At 36.0% G+C, this 15,136-nt stretch overlaps 1 protein-coding gene across 4 annotated transcripts in view; it reads left to right on the forward strand.

Moving 5' to 3' along the window:
• The window catches only part of MARCHF1 (membrane associated ring-CH-type finger 1), an 894,978-nt gene that overhangs the window by 392,653 nt on the left and 487,189 nt on the right, over positions 1-15,136 (forward strand). For all 4 annotated transcript variants that reach the window (XM_077139613.1, XM_077139616.1, XM_077139614.1 and 1 more), the window contains exon 3: positions 6,700-6,908. The gene's annotated coding sequence lies outside the window, so the exon portion shown is untranslated. The remainder of the gene's footprint in view (positions 1-6,699; positions 6,909-15,136) is intronic.

Raw genomic sequence — 15,136 nt, forward strand, 5'->3', positions numbered from 1 at the left:
TTTGTACCATCATTTCTTATAACAATGCACAAAGTACTGATTATATTTTCAAAAAGTCATTGGTCATAAATATCATTTATTCTGAAATCTTTGTATTTTTATTTTGTAACAGTAATTTATTTTCTTGATTTATATTTAATGATACATGCCATTTTTCATAATCAGTAGGAAAGACAGTAAAAATTAGGGGGAAAAACCTACGTGATCCCCAAACTTAATAATTATTTCTTGACTAATAAAGAGTTGGATCTTTTAGGTATATATAAAAATCAGTAGTAAAATGAAATTTCCAAAGAGGAGATGCACATAGTTCTGCAATTATACCATTAAATATATTCCTCTCAGAATAGCCAGCAGTGAAATACTAAATGCATAGTCTTCATAAATAAATTCATTGTATAATTATATGTATATTCAGTGACTCACCTAGCTTATTTTTACTTAAAGCCTGCCTAAGCTTTATGCTCGTGAGTGAGGACAGGATTCTCTGTTCTGCACTGATCGCTGCCAACCAGTCTTCACTAACCTAAATATTCAGCCTCCTGAGACTTAATTTGATCATCTGTAAAATGGTGTGGTGACTTCTAATTGCCCTTCCAAATAGCACATTCTGTGATTCTATTTTCCATTTACTCTGAATAAAGACTTATTGGAGAAATCTCTTTATAAGTTATACAAAGAAATGCTATTTGGGCAGATATCTCTTTCTCTAAATGTGGAGTTTTCTTAGTTAGGGATCCAAAATACTGATATCTCTTATGTAGGTATATGTGTGTATCTGTGAATGTTTAATTACTTTCTTTGTTGGAAATGTCAGGGCAAATGCTCCTTTACCCAAGACGTTAAACCCACACAAGAAGCCCTTAATTAAATTTTCTGAGGCAATGACGTTCCAGAACATGGAAGGAGAGAGAACATCACCATCATATAGGAAAACACCCCCCCCCCCCTTACTCCACTTCCTCAAAGCTAAGTGGAAAGGTTCTGGAATGAGATTTGTTTTTTGGCATGGGCAGGCACCAGAATTGAACCCAGGTCTCTGGCATGACAGGCGAGAACTCTGCCACTGAGCCATCGTGGCCCACCCTCAATGGAAAGGTTCTGGAGTAGCAAGGGACCTGAAGACCTTCTACCATGATTCCAAATTCCCCATAGATGCCAATCCATCATTTTTGTGAAAAAGTAAATATTTTCCCTAAATGAATTTTTATTTTCAACAGCTCCTTGTTCTGATACCTCTACCTAAGATTTGGAAAATCATGGTGAATATTAACAAAGATTGACTTGTGTATTTACATATATGAAGAGAAAGGCCATGAGCTTAACTTTGTCCAAATAAATCTTATTTTTAAACAACATTTTAACTCCATTTGTTTTGCCAAGAAAGTAAAACAGAACATAAAATATTTTGACTTTATTTAATCATAAATTATTTCCACAAAGTTTGTTAATTATCAATATATGTTATTTAGTTTAGATTTTTAAAATTCTTATGTGCATATGGTTTTTAGAGAACTGAATGAAGCAGGTATTTTTTTTCCCCCACCAAATTAGAAACAAATAAATATTAGCCTGGTGATGTTAATAGATATTATGTTACAAATGATATTCTTTTGTTGTGAGCATAAATATAGAGAATACAAATTAGTACCACTGACTGTTCAGTGCCTGCTGTAATTTTCACACATTTTGTGACTGGTGATTGTTACTGATTCTCCAGACAGCTGAAATGAATGCTCACTTGTGTCATAATCTACTTCAACCTTCAGGAAATAGATGTGGCCAAAATTAGGACCAACTAGTTTTGAAGAATGGAATCAAGGACCTTGAAAGCTCATCTGATCCATCTCCCTAGTTTCACCATTGGAGGAGGATCACCCAGTTGTTTCTGAAAGTTCTTCAGAGACAGAATTTCCACATTAAATGAATATTCTTCTAATTAAATAAATGCTTCCACATACCAAATATATTCACAATTGCATTCCAACAATCAGACACACACAAACAAAACATGCCATTTTAAGAATGCTTCATTGCACCACCGAATTTTTAAAAACCCAAACCTAGATATTTTAGGTTTCTGTTTTATTTTCCCCCTCTCATTATTCCTGAGTTTGTTTTGTTCCTTTGAGTATTTTCCTGAATATGCTACATAAATATATACTTCAGCATTTATCCAGTAAAAATAACTTTTAAATCCATGTTCCTTTCTCCTTTTCTTTTACGAATTATCATAAAGTCTTTGTGCAGCAAAGGCTTGCCCATATATTTTCCCCAATAACCTCTGACAGTGGCCTTGAAATGTCACTGCCGTGACACATTAAGAACCCATTTTATCCAGGTTTTCTCCTTTTCATGAGGGATTTGTCATGAAATATTATTTTCCCAACTCAGTATGCCTGCTTCCGTTTTCAAAAATCACTTAAAATTCTTAACTTTATTATTTCTGTGCCCTCTACCTATGCATCATAAATTTGGTACTGCTTTGCATACGCTTTCCCTTTCTTCTAGGCTCTGGCTTTCTTTCTTCCCTCTCCTTTCCCAAATGTCATTGTCACATTCTAATGGCCTAAATCAATCCATAACTGTAAACAAATCTCCTTTTTATTTAAAATAGTCTCCTATACTCTTACATGTGAGTCATGCTCATTGCTTGCCTTGAAACAATAGCCTTAGCTTCCTAGGGCTGCCATAACAAAGTACCATAAACCAAGTGGTTTAAAACAAAAGAAATTCATTCTTTTGTAGTTCTAGAGGGTAAACATCCAAACTCAAGATGTGAGTGGGGCTGTGCTCTCTTGGGAACCTTTAGGGGAGAATTATTTCTCGCCTCTTCCTATCTTCTGGTGGAATCCATCAATCCTTAATGTACCCTGCCTTGTAGATGTATCGCACAGTCCCTGATTCCACCTTGGCTGTCTTCTTTCTGTGTCTCTCTTTGCCTTTTCTCCCCTTTATTCAAGGACAGTAGTCATATTGGATTAACAACCCACCCTGCTCCAATATGACCTCATTTAACAACCCTATTTCCTAATAAGGTCAAATTCACAGGTCCAAGGATTAGGATTTCAACATATCTTTTTGGAGGACATTATTCAACCTATAACACTTGACTTATCTCTGCCAAGCTCCAACATAGGCCCCAGTTCTCCTTTAAAGTTTTCTTCAGCTCTTTAGAGCTAGATGATCTCTTGCTGCTCAAACCTACTTGCATGCAATATTCTGAATTATGTTTTCAATATCGATTACATAGTGCCACATATTTTTCAAACTGATTTACCTATGTACGTCATATCTCGTTAATGACACAACAAACTCCTTCATTGCACAGATTGTTCCACATAGTTTATACCTTACCTCCTGCCCTTTAATTCTTAGCATGTTTCACAGAGCATAGAAGATACTCAATAAATGTATCTATCCACTTAATGCATTAGAAGTAATCTTTGTCTGTCTTTCATTTCTTGCTTCATTACAACCAAAATAAATAAACCCTGAAGCAGTAGGTTCTGTTCCTACTATTAGAATTGCCAAGTGCAATTGTCAAATTCAGGGGCCAGAGGTAGTATCTGGAATATTGGAAACCAGAAGGTGGAAGCAAAACAAACATAATTCAGGTGTGTATGGAATGTAATAGCATCCGGATGAAGATGGAATATTCTAGGATGGTTTCATCCATAATTACAAGTGATGGTTTCTATGGGAGTCAAGTTTGGAAATTTAGGTCATACACTGTGATGGCGTATGTGGCTACACATTAGCTGAATGATTCCTGAATCTATGGATTTTCTCTGGTGGTATGGTCAGAACCTGTTAGTGCTTAGTTGCCAAATGACTTTGCTCCTCGTTGATTCCACAGGGTTTAATTACTGTTCAAGATGGAAATTTACCCCCATAGGAGAAATGCGTTCCACAACAGTTTTCTTAGCCTTGAATTGTTACATAATGAGACACTCCTGAGAAAATGTGTGCTTCCAGTTGGCAGAGCTCTTTGGTACTTGCTTGATGGAAGGCATTAGGTAAATTGCAAGTCACAGGCGTTAGATGATCATTGCTGCAGGGTTCCAGGCAGTTGGGTATTAAAATACAGAAAGCTTTAAAAGCATGATTGTTTGTTTTTTCTGTATACAATTTGAAAATGATAAAAGCCCAGTTTGTAGCAATACCTATGATACACCCACAACACACACACACTGACACGCAATGCATCCCCGTTATTAATTTCCTTTATTTCTCAAGTGTTTACTTGAAAATGGTATAATAAACTGCCTCTTTAATGTGTAAAATGCTGTAAGAAATAGATACCCTTTTCCTGAAATTCAATTTATATTCTAAATTTTAGGATAAAAACAAGCTAATTGAAATAACTCAACCACATAAATCAAATTAAATTGATATTCAAATCTGATTTTCTAAAATCTCAGCGTAAACAAAGGATAACCTCACATGCATAATGAGGTAAAGGATTAAGAGAGCCATTTAGCTAATTCAAGCTAAAATTCTACTTCCCTGTAACTGTAGTGAATATTTTAGGCAAAAGTATTCAAGTCTAAATTATCTGGAAAGCTGCCTTAGCTATTCATGGAACTTGTCGTGGATATAAATGTTGATAATATTACTTTTCTAAACAGGTTCATAATTTACATTTTAGTATTTGTCCCACAATATTAGCTTCATAGTCTTCTATTTTCAACCTTCTAATTAAGACAGTCCTTCTAAGTAGAGGAATTAACCATTCTTTCTTAAAGTTAAAAAATGCCCCCATCACAACAACAAGCCACAGTTCTGATTCTCAAGCTACAACACCTTTTTAGCATTATTAACTTAACTTTGGACATAGCGCTTTTAGAAGAGGTTCAATTTTTAGTCCCTTTATTTAAGCTATATGTCACAAATACTCTGTAAACTAAGAGTATTGATGAATAAATGCCAGATTAGAACTACCTAAATCTATTTTTGTGTGTTACTATTCCAGAACAAGATATTTGTTCCTTTACAAATCTTGATTAGTTTATTGTGCTAAGATTATTTTAGTGATATGCTTTGGTTGTTCATGAAATTGATTTATATAAGAATCACCTCTGATAGTTTTTAAAATGCCTACCCTTGGTCCCAACCCTACTGACTCCAAATGTATGGCAGAATGAGTCTCAGATAGTGATTTCATGTAAACTTCCCCAGATGAGCCTGATGGATTGTAAGGGGTGAGAACCATTGCCAGAGCTCATTTGAAGGTGGCTAATTTAGAGCTAAAAGGAACACAATTAGACTAAATTTAAACATTTATTGAAGCACTTATTTTAGTGAGTATTAAAGATCTTTTAATGTCTTTACATTGATTATTGTTGACTTAATTGTCAATGAGAATACCAAACTTTTTCCATTTTTATCTCTAAGCTGAATTTAAACAAGTTGAAATGCCATATAGAAATGGCATTACCCCTGTGGAATACATGCAGTTAGTTAGAGATCATGTGATTTGCAATTAGAAACTGCCTTGAAGACCTCTTTTGTCATTGCGGGCAGATTGTAATTTATAAGCAATTCCGGAGAATGTGTGAAAAACAACACATGTTCTGAATTTTGTTTCTTTTGGGGTAAAAAATCACAAAAAGACTGAACTCTGATCTATTGATAATTTCAAGGAAATATAAGTGCAAATGAAGAAAAGAAAATTCTGCCTTTTTAAAGACAGAACACAAAACAACCTAACAAAGAGGAAATGATCACAGGGGAAAAAGGATCTTTAAAAAGTTAATATGGGAATTACACTGTTTTAAACGGGCTTTTTTCTTTTAATTTACAGTGTGGAAACTGATTAACCATTGGTTTTCTTCAGTTTGGATAACTTTGGAGAGAATACTGAAGTCTTAGCAGGAGTCAATTTCCTAGAAAAACAAGGAGACGCTACTACTGGTTTTAACAGATTTCAGGAAGCACAGCATGGTTACTAAAAAGCTGGTATGAGTTGTGTGGTGCTCTTAGGTCCCAAAAGCACTGATGCCTTCTGGCCCCTGTGGCTGATATCTTATTAAGGACGGCGCAGTGAATGGTTAACTCCCTTTACAACCAGCCAGAGAAAGACATCTGCAGTTTCTTCCATTCTTCCTTCTCTCTCTCTCTCTCCTTTTAACACCCTATGGCTGCTCTTCCCTTGAAGGCAGAAGCTTTGACTTAAGCAGATTATTGTAGAGGCATGAAGGACACAGCCAGCTAGCCGAGCTTTCCAAGGAAGAGATTGGCTCCAAATAGGACACTAAGCTTTTCAGCCTTCTGCTTATTTACCTCGTCAGCAGGATGCACCGTCTCTGGGTGCTTAGTGGACTCCTGGGGAATCAGGGGAGAAACAAAAGCAGAAGTGGCAGCCGCTGCAAATGTGGGAGTCTGTGCCATTAAAGGAAGCAGTTGCTAATAAGGGCCTGTGAGACCTAGGTTTCCTGGTTTCCATGACAGTTATTAGGTACCATAGAAATTGAATTGTCTCCCACAATGCTCTTGAGGAAGAGGGGGTGCTCCAGTGACAGAGCAGTGCAGTTATGACTTGCAGTAAATCGTCCTTTTGAGGATGCAGTAGACCCTGGATTATTTGCTTCTTGCATTTCTTTTAAACTCCCTTTCAGTGTGTTTGACATGTTGGTCAGAAGACCCTGGCTTCTGCTGCACAGTGTCTCAAACACTATTTTTCCCCTTTTTGTTTAGAACTGAGCTTGGCAGAGCAAGGATTTGAACAATTGTGCAGGTGGGCTACTCAGGGCGAGTGAAGAGATAAGGCATCCAATCAGGGACTGGCAACCTGCAGCCCTGCCAATATGCCCCTCCACCCGATTTCTGTAATCCCAGCACGGGAGACTGCCAGCAATGGGAGAAGTTCAATGGGCAGAAACAAAGAGAAGAACAAGGAAGTCGAGGTAAGAGGAGGTTTGATTTGATAAAATAGGGCTAGCCAAGCCGCTGAAGCCAACCTGCTCTTTGCACAATAGGATGTGGCTGAGGATTAAAGAGCAGCTGTTTTCCAGCTTTCAGTGTGTAGCAGTAGATTGGAAGAGAATCATTTGTAACTGACAGGAACCTGTGAAACATAACCTCTCTGTTCTAAGGGAGGAAAAGAAGCACATCCATAGGGACACTTGCTGCTTGACAGATAAAAACTTCTGCCTCTTTTTCTAAACAGTCTGCGGAGACAAGTGGACTCTTCTGGCGTGTGGGATACAACCTGGCTGTCGTGGATTGGCTGGGGGTATTGCCATAGTTCATTTTCAGCAAGTGGAACTGCTGATGTTTGTTAATTTCGGTCACTGTCCATCAAGCTAGCGTGCTTTGAAAATAATTTTCTTACCAATGAGTCAGAGAAAACAGAGATGAGAAAGGCGCTGAATATACAACATGAATTAGGATGACGTTTCACTAATTCAGGAGATCTGTTTCTCCCCATGCGCATTCACAGTGCACACATGTATTACTCTTGTTTGATGCTTGCTACATTTGTGTTTTTCTTCTTCGTGGAAAAAAATATTACTTGAACCTTACATGGGCTAAAGAAATATAATATTCAATTCAGTACATTGAGGCTGTATTTTACAGTGAAATTTAGCAGCTGTTATTATTCTAAGTTAAACTGCCTGAAATAGCAGATGCTTTGAATTTATTTCAAAGGTTTGTAAGAACGGATTGAAGAGCGTCAGGAAAGTGGGTGAAAAATGCTATAAATGCTTTTGTGTTGCCCTTAAAGGGAGCTTGAGATAACATGCCAGAAACTGTAATCCTCTTTGCTCTTAATACAACTATTGTCTAATCCTCAGGTCTCATTAGTTTTGTGGAAGATGAGCTTTTCCCCACCTCCAGTTATGTATGTTAATCTTTTGCTCAAGAAGAGTTGTTTAGGACAGCGGAGGGGGTGCAGTAGGGAGGGGGGTGCCTGCAGAGAATAAGGAAAGGAGAGGGTGACAATGCAAAGCAAATTAAACTAACAAAGCAAATAGAAGTGGAATGTCAGAAGTACCTGAGAGGAAGAGAATAATAAAATCGAACAGATCTTCAAACTCGGAAAAACATTCACAGCCCCTTTATACTTTATTTGAACTGATTTTGAAAATGCCATTCAAAAGCAACAAGTTTTTCATGTGGCTAGGATTTGTGGAAAACTTTGGGAGATTTTTGATTAATTTACTGTCGAAAATACTTTAGTAATTACCTTATGATTGGTGCATCAGGTGTTTTTGTGAGTTTCTGAGAATGAGGCAGCTTTTGAATTGAGGAAACATCAGCCCAGTGTTAATTGGAAACATTCTCTGTAATATGCCTCTTTCCTTTGATTTGGTTATATGATTATTAGAACATTTCTTTAAATGCATTGGCATGGAGGTGGGGGGTACTGATCAATTCTGAAAATAGGTATAGATATGCCAAAAGCAAGATTAAAAATAAGTTATGCATTATTTACAAAGATTCTTTGTGTGAATTTAAGGTATATTAAATTTTGAAGGAAACTTCACATGAAAATATGGGGTGGCAATTTCGTTGGTTACTTGGAATTTTCAGCATGTGAAAGATATTTGGCATTTAAAATATTATTTCAAATCTACGTTTTCTTTGATGTTTTTTTACCACCCAAAATCTCCTGTTGTTGATTTCTGATTGGGGATGAGTCAGATAAAACTGGAATGCTTTACACGACTTTTGAAGAAAAAAAGCATATTTGTTTTTAATCCATGTTAGAAATGAGAATGAAATTATTCTATCTCAAATTTTAAAAGTCACAATCTTTATCCAGGTAATGGTGTTAAAGCACATCTTCAGATAACTTCACACATCTCTAAAAGAAGCACCTATATTCACATATGAATAGCTGTTTCTTTCAGGAGCAAAAACACTTTAATATGTCACAGTGAGAGTCAGTGGACATTCTGACAAGAAAACTTAGATTAATTATGAAAATAAAATAAACTCTCAGCCTACCTATTATTTTTTAAAAAGAGACATTGTCTGAATATAGAAAGGGAAGCAATTTTTAATATTTCAAATACATTTTATTTATGGAATTTAGGAATATTTTTGAAACATATTAAATCATATAGGCCATTAAGTCACTTATTTTGATGAATTAAGTAACAGTCTGAAAGAGTTATAAATGCCATTTAAGGTGGATAAATTAAAAAACACACATCCTGTGTGTCAGAAAGCAAAATTATTTAGTGCAATGATTTCTGTAAACCCAAGGGTTGGTACTCTCTACAGTAAAGTAAACCATCTTGTACATGTATTAACATCCTCCTTTGATGTTTCCTTAAGGTGTTTGCTCATCTTCAAGTTATCCAAAGAAAACATATGTACATTGGGCAAGTGATCTAATGTCAGTGTTAAGAATTTGCAAATTTTAATATGACCCAATTTAATTTTTGCTCCTTAGAAACTCAGTATATTTTTGAATATACTAATCTGTTACCTTTCCATCTAGTTTTTATTATTAAGGCAAATTCAGAAAAAAAACTATTATCAACTGTTACTACAATCCAGAATACCTAGGCTGTTAACAGATGAAGATTAAGAAATGATTCTAACTCCAAGCTTTATAATGAATACACTTTGACATATTCTTGCATAGCATAATATTATAATTATCTATTTGCTTAATGACCCAAGAAGAATTAGAGACAAAATAACATGTTATATCCAGTTTGGGTACAGTTGGTGTTAATTTTAGGAGTGGGATGCAAGTTTATCTTCCAGAGGCAACAATCTGAAGGCTGTTTGGGCAGTTAAAGGATAATGCCTCAGACTTGCATTACAGGGACAAAGTTTTATTAGCACAGCCAGATAAGATTCATCTTTCATGGAGTGGATAGAAGATTTCTGCATAATGTAATTGGTCAAACTTATTAATTTATATCCAGAGATTTTATTTATATATATACTTTTTTTTTTTTTTTTTTTGCATGGGCAGGCTCCAGAAACCAAACCTGGGTCTCTGGCATGGCAGGTGAGAACTCTGCCATGAGCCACCATTGCCTGCCCCAGAGATAATATATTTTTAATGGTGAAATTCTTGAGCATAAGCTCCAGGAAAGCACTGGAAAGGAAACAAGTAATCAGACTTTCTTTAATAGCTTGGAATCTGAGAAATGAATGGTTTGGGTAGGTGGGTGTAGTGGCAGGGAGATACTGGGGAAAGCCAGTTTGCCCACAGGAAAAGATACCTGACTTAAGAGGTAACTAGTCCAGAAATCTCTTTCTCTGGTTTTCTTCAGCTGCTCACAGGTTTAGCTTCTTTAAATCTCATTTGCATGCTCTTCTAAGTGGATCACCTTGCTTCTATTAGTGGACTCTTTCTTTCTTTTGTGTTTTTCTTTTAGATATGGAAACACGACTTACTAGGCTGCAATTAAGTCACTTTAGCCTACAGGACACTTATCTCTTACAAGAGTAGTATATTTTATTAATAAATTCATAGACTTCCAAGGGTAATTTATATCACTAAATTATAATTATTGCATAAATTTCAGTATTTGGTCAACTTCTAACTCGTATTCCTTATAATTCTCTGGGATTTGTAAATAAATGTCTCTAAAGCCCACTGTGTTTCAAATGTAGTGATATTCCAGGAATCATCCCAAGGCTGCTGCTACCCCCTGCACCACAATTTGTCACACACTCCATCGCACACTGAGTCTCAGATAGTGGGCGTGGCATAAGAAGAAAGAAGAGGCCACGAGCACTTCCTTTCTAACACTTTCTCAGTCCCAAACTGGCTATATGGCAACCCTGCTTTAGAAGGATTTTTTTTTGAGGGAGAGCAGGAAAAAACCTTTGTTCATATGTATATTTCCCTTTATTGATTTCAAGATTTTATGATGTTTCAATATTTATATTCTACAGCAGTATTTCTCTTTTTTTTTCTTAGAATATTTAGCTTCCATTCCCTTCCCCTTGGATATCCCTTCCAAGATTGTCTACTAGCATTTCCAAAGTTATCTCCAAAGGCCATCCTTCCTTCCTCTAAGGAGCTATTGATCTGGTACTTGGGAATCCTTTCATGAACAGAGAGAAATATGACCTTTTAAATATATAATCATTTTTAACATAATAGATAAATAATAGATTCATTAACTGTCATTATTTAGTTGAAATTCTAAAAGATAAAATGACATATGTAGTCCGAGGGCTAGAGTTGGTATGAATTTGTCTAGGCGAGTCTGATTTTGAACTCTATATCCTTCCTTTACAATCAAGAAACCTTAACCTTTTTTATATTCCTTAATCAGCACTCGTAGAATCAAAGATCCCAGAATCAGAAAGTTCCTTAAAAATTCTTCATCATAATCCCATAATTAAAGTCCATAGAAAATAAATAACTTGTCAACATGACACAAGCAGATAGTGGTGAAGTTGAAACCACAACACTGGCTTCTTTGGTCTAATGCCCTTTGTATAGTCATTTATCATATTTTTATTTCAAGACACCAAGTAGGAATCCCCACACTTATAGGAGTTGCTGTAACCCCCAAAGCCTCTGCCTTCTGAAATGGGGGAGATTGGGTTTCTTGATGTTATAGTGACCATCTATCACTCGTAAAGTCAGATAGGTTATAAAATACGTTACAGAATACAACCAGAATTTATTTCATGAAAATCTACCCAATTTTAAAATTACATAGTAATAGACAAAATAGTTGAGTAGAATTCTGGGATGAGATTCAGGATACCTGAAGAGTTCTGGCTTTACCCAGGCTTTTTAATCATGAATCAGTTAGTTTCTTACCCTCTCAATTTGCTCTTTAAGAATAAAGTACATTTATACTAGATCTCTTTTCAGAGATGTTTCACAGAAATGCTTATGCAGGGGCAAGATTTAAAATGTCTGATTTCTTAGCTCCAAAATTCCACGGTTCTGTGTGTTACCTTATTTTATCCCTTTCGTCATTTCTTTGAAGAATCAAGTTGATATAAAATATAGGAGCATTTTAGATTCTCTATTTAACACTATCATGAGCATGCACTCCTCTAAGCACCAAAGGTCAAGTTTGCCTTCCAAGGCACATTTGACTCAGGCAGGAGAGGACTGAGTCATGAGAACTCCACCTCTATTGGACATCTGTTGTTTTTGTACATCACCCTTTCTTCTGACAGTGCTCAGAGAATGAAACTTTTCCACTCTCGGCTATGTGATTTGAGATGGGCCTTGATTGGCTTAAACAGTCAGCCCGTCTCAAAACCCTGTCTTAGTAATTGCCTCAGGACTGACACAGAGCCCCATCAGAACCACTGGCATGGATGGAGTCTTCTGGGAGAGGAGCTGCCAGAATATATGCTGTCTTCCTCTGAATGGTTTGTGTGAGGCCATGACATCTAAATCTGGGTATTGTTGGGAAAGAGGTTAGAACTTCAAGGGACCACAGGTGCTCTGGATGCTAAAAATTGAGCTAGGCAGAACAAAGAGAGAAAGAAAAATCAGGTTCTGGGTGACATTGGTTGAGTCACTGAATCAATTATTGCCTGAAACCAAATGACTTTCTAATGAAGTGATTCATTATTTGTCCTCTATTTTTAAGCGGTTTTTTGGTCGTGTGTTCTGTCAGGTAACATAAAGGATCCTAACTGATGTTATGTTAAAGTGTAGTTACAATATTTTCCTGCTTTGTAACCTGTGTGGCAACTGACTTCTGAGATTAGAAATAGCTGAGGTCTTGGTTAAACAATTGCAATGATTATTTTTTGAACAATCTGTACTGAGAGCACATTTGCCCAGAATGCTCTGTATTAACCAAACGAAATGCATCTTTAGCTGGTGCAAGTCTGAGTCTCCAGGGATAGTGCCAGGGGTAAAAAGGCTAATTCTCTTTTTCATTTCTCTGGAAGAACATTTTCCAGCTACTCTCCTGAGTCTAAATTGAGTATAGAGTCCCATGTGATTAGAGTGAATTCTACTGAGTATGCTAATAGTGTTAAAATATTTGTATATAATGGAATCCAGGAGATTTCCATATTATTATTTGCTTTCAGAAATAAAATTAGCATAATTCACACTCATTTTTCTGGTTTAAAACAGATGTTGTGGTAAATGGCTTTAATGAGTAGGACTGAATAACACAGTTTATGGACAATTAAATGTAACAGTTGATAATGACTGCCACACTCCTGGTCAGTACTTTTTAAATTGTAGGCTCAATAAGGCAGGTGGATTGTAGAAACGTCCCCCTGGTGTCAAGATTTTTAAAAATTATTACAAATTCTTGTTTGTTTTAAGGAGGCTTAATGTGAACATTGAAAGATTGTTGAACCAAAATCTTGGTGTGGAAGAGACTTGGAGCACGGGAAGAGCAGGTGTCGTTACCCACGGTTTATTAATCCGTATTCTTAGAACTTTCTGATTAGCCAACATTTAACTCAGCTATCTGCAGTGCAGAGGAAGCGATGACTGTGCAAACATGCATTTAGAATCCCTCAGTTCGGGGCACTGCTGAAGGTCCATCAGTCCGAGCATCACCAGGAGGTTAGGTTGGAGGTAGGAAATGTGCATAATTGGCACAGACTTTCTATTTAGGTTGATTGTAGATTTTGGATATAAAGGCGGTGATGGTAGCACATTATTGTGAGCATAATTAACAGCACTGGATTATATAGATGAATGTGGTAAAAAGAGGAATTTAAGGTTATATATATGTTACTAGAATAAAAATTAAAAGATAAAATATGAAATTATAAAGCACAGTGAACCCTATTGCAAATGAGGGACAACAGTTAATAGAATGAATATAAAAACGTTCCTTTATGAATTATAACAAATTTACCACCCTAATACAGGCGTTTATAATAGGGTGGTATAAGGGTAAAAAATACACCTAAAGTCAACCATGGGCTATAATTAATAGTACAATTTTAATATTCTTTCACCAATGGTAACAAAGTTATAACAGTATTGCAAAGTGTTAGCAATAGGAGGTATATGGGGACACTGTAATTTTGCATAATTTTTCCGAAACCTACTACTTCTTTAACTAACAATAAATACGTAAATAAATATGATAGTAAAAATAATAATAAAAAGACTGACTCTGCTATTTGTAGTTGTGAACACTCTAACCTTTTGAATAGTCTGTTTGTTTACCTTAAGTGAAACCTAACTTCATGCCTTTCCTTCGCTGTCATGTTTTCAACCTCATAGCTGCTGAACCAAGATTATTCCAGAGTCAAGAATTTGTAGAAAATAGGGCAGGCCACAGTGGCTCAGCAGGCAAGAATGCTCGCCTGCCATGCCAGAGGACCCAGGTTCGATTCCTGGTGCCTACCCATGTAAAAAAAAAAAAGAGTTAAGAATTTGTAGAAAACATATGTTTTCTTTGATCTCTATTCCATGTACTTATTTCCAAGTTCTCTTCACTTATGCTAACATTTTCAACGTTTCCTACACTTTTAAATTTGAGTATTTCATATGTCTAATGTCAGAATCATTCTTTTTATTTAATTTCATCTTTAATTATGATGGCAATGCTTTTAATTTTCTGTTATTTTCCCAATTCTTTAGGTTTTATAAAGAACAGGCCATTCTATGAAAGACTAAAATAACTAATGGTACGAATGGAAAAGTTTGTTTTAAGTGTATATGCAAGTAGGATTATTTTTGTGAATATCTGTGTATTAGGGGAAATGGTAAAATATTTTTTCATTTTCCTAAATCACAATAACCAGTTTCATAACAAAATAACATTGTGTTGTACAACATTTAAAATGGCCAACTACACAATGATAACTTTAAAATATTATTGAACTTAAAACAATTACCCAAGATACTGACCTTGTTCAATAGTTCATTCAATTTTTCTGTGACTGTTTTTTTCTTTTGATTTTTTCTGGGGATATCAAGTAACATCAATGATGTAAAGAGTAGAAATGCCTAAGGAAAAACCCACTGCAGTGGAATTGAGTTGGGAGAAGAGAGTATGAGATGGTTGGGGTTTATTTGTGTGGACACTGTAGGCAACCCTACAGGGACAGTTGCACTCCCTGTGTATGACGTCACCAAGGGATGGGACCATTTCCCACACTGGTGCCTCAAGTTATAGACATTATGGACTCATTAACCCTGAAAGTAGATGACTAAGTATTGACTGTTAATCAGGTTTTCCCTTTCCCTGACATTTTC

This window comes from Tamandua tetradactyla, chromosome 22 (genome assembly GCF_023851605.1).
Source record: "Tamandua tetradactyla isolate mTamTet1 chromosome 22, mTamTet1.pri, whole genome shotgun sequence".
NCBI lineage: Eukaryota > Metazoa > Chordata > Mammalia > Pilosa > Myrmecophagidae > Tamandua > Tamandua tetradactyla.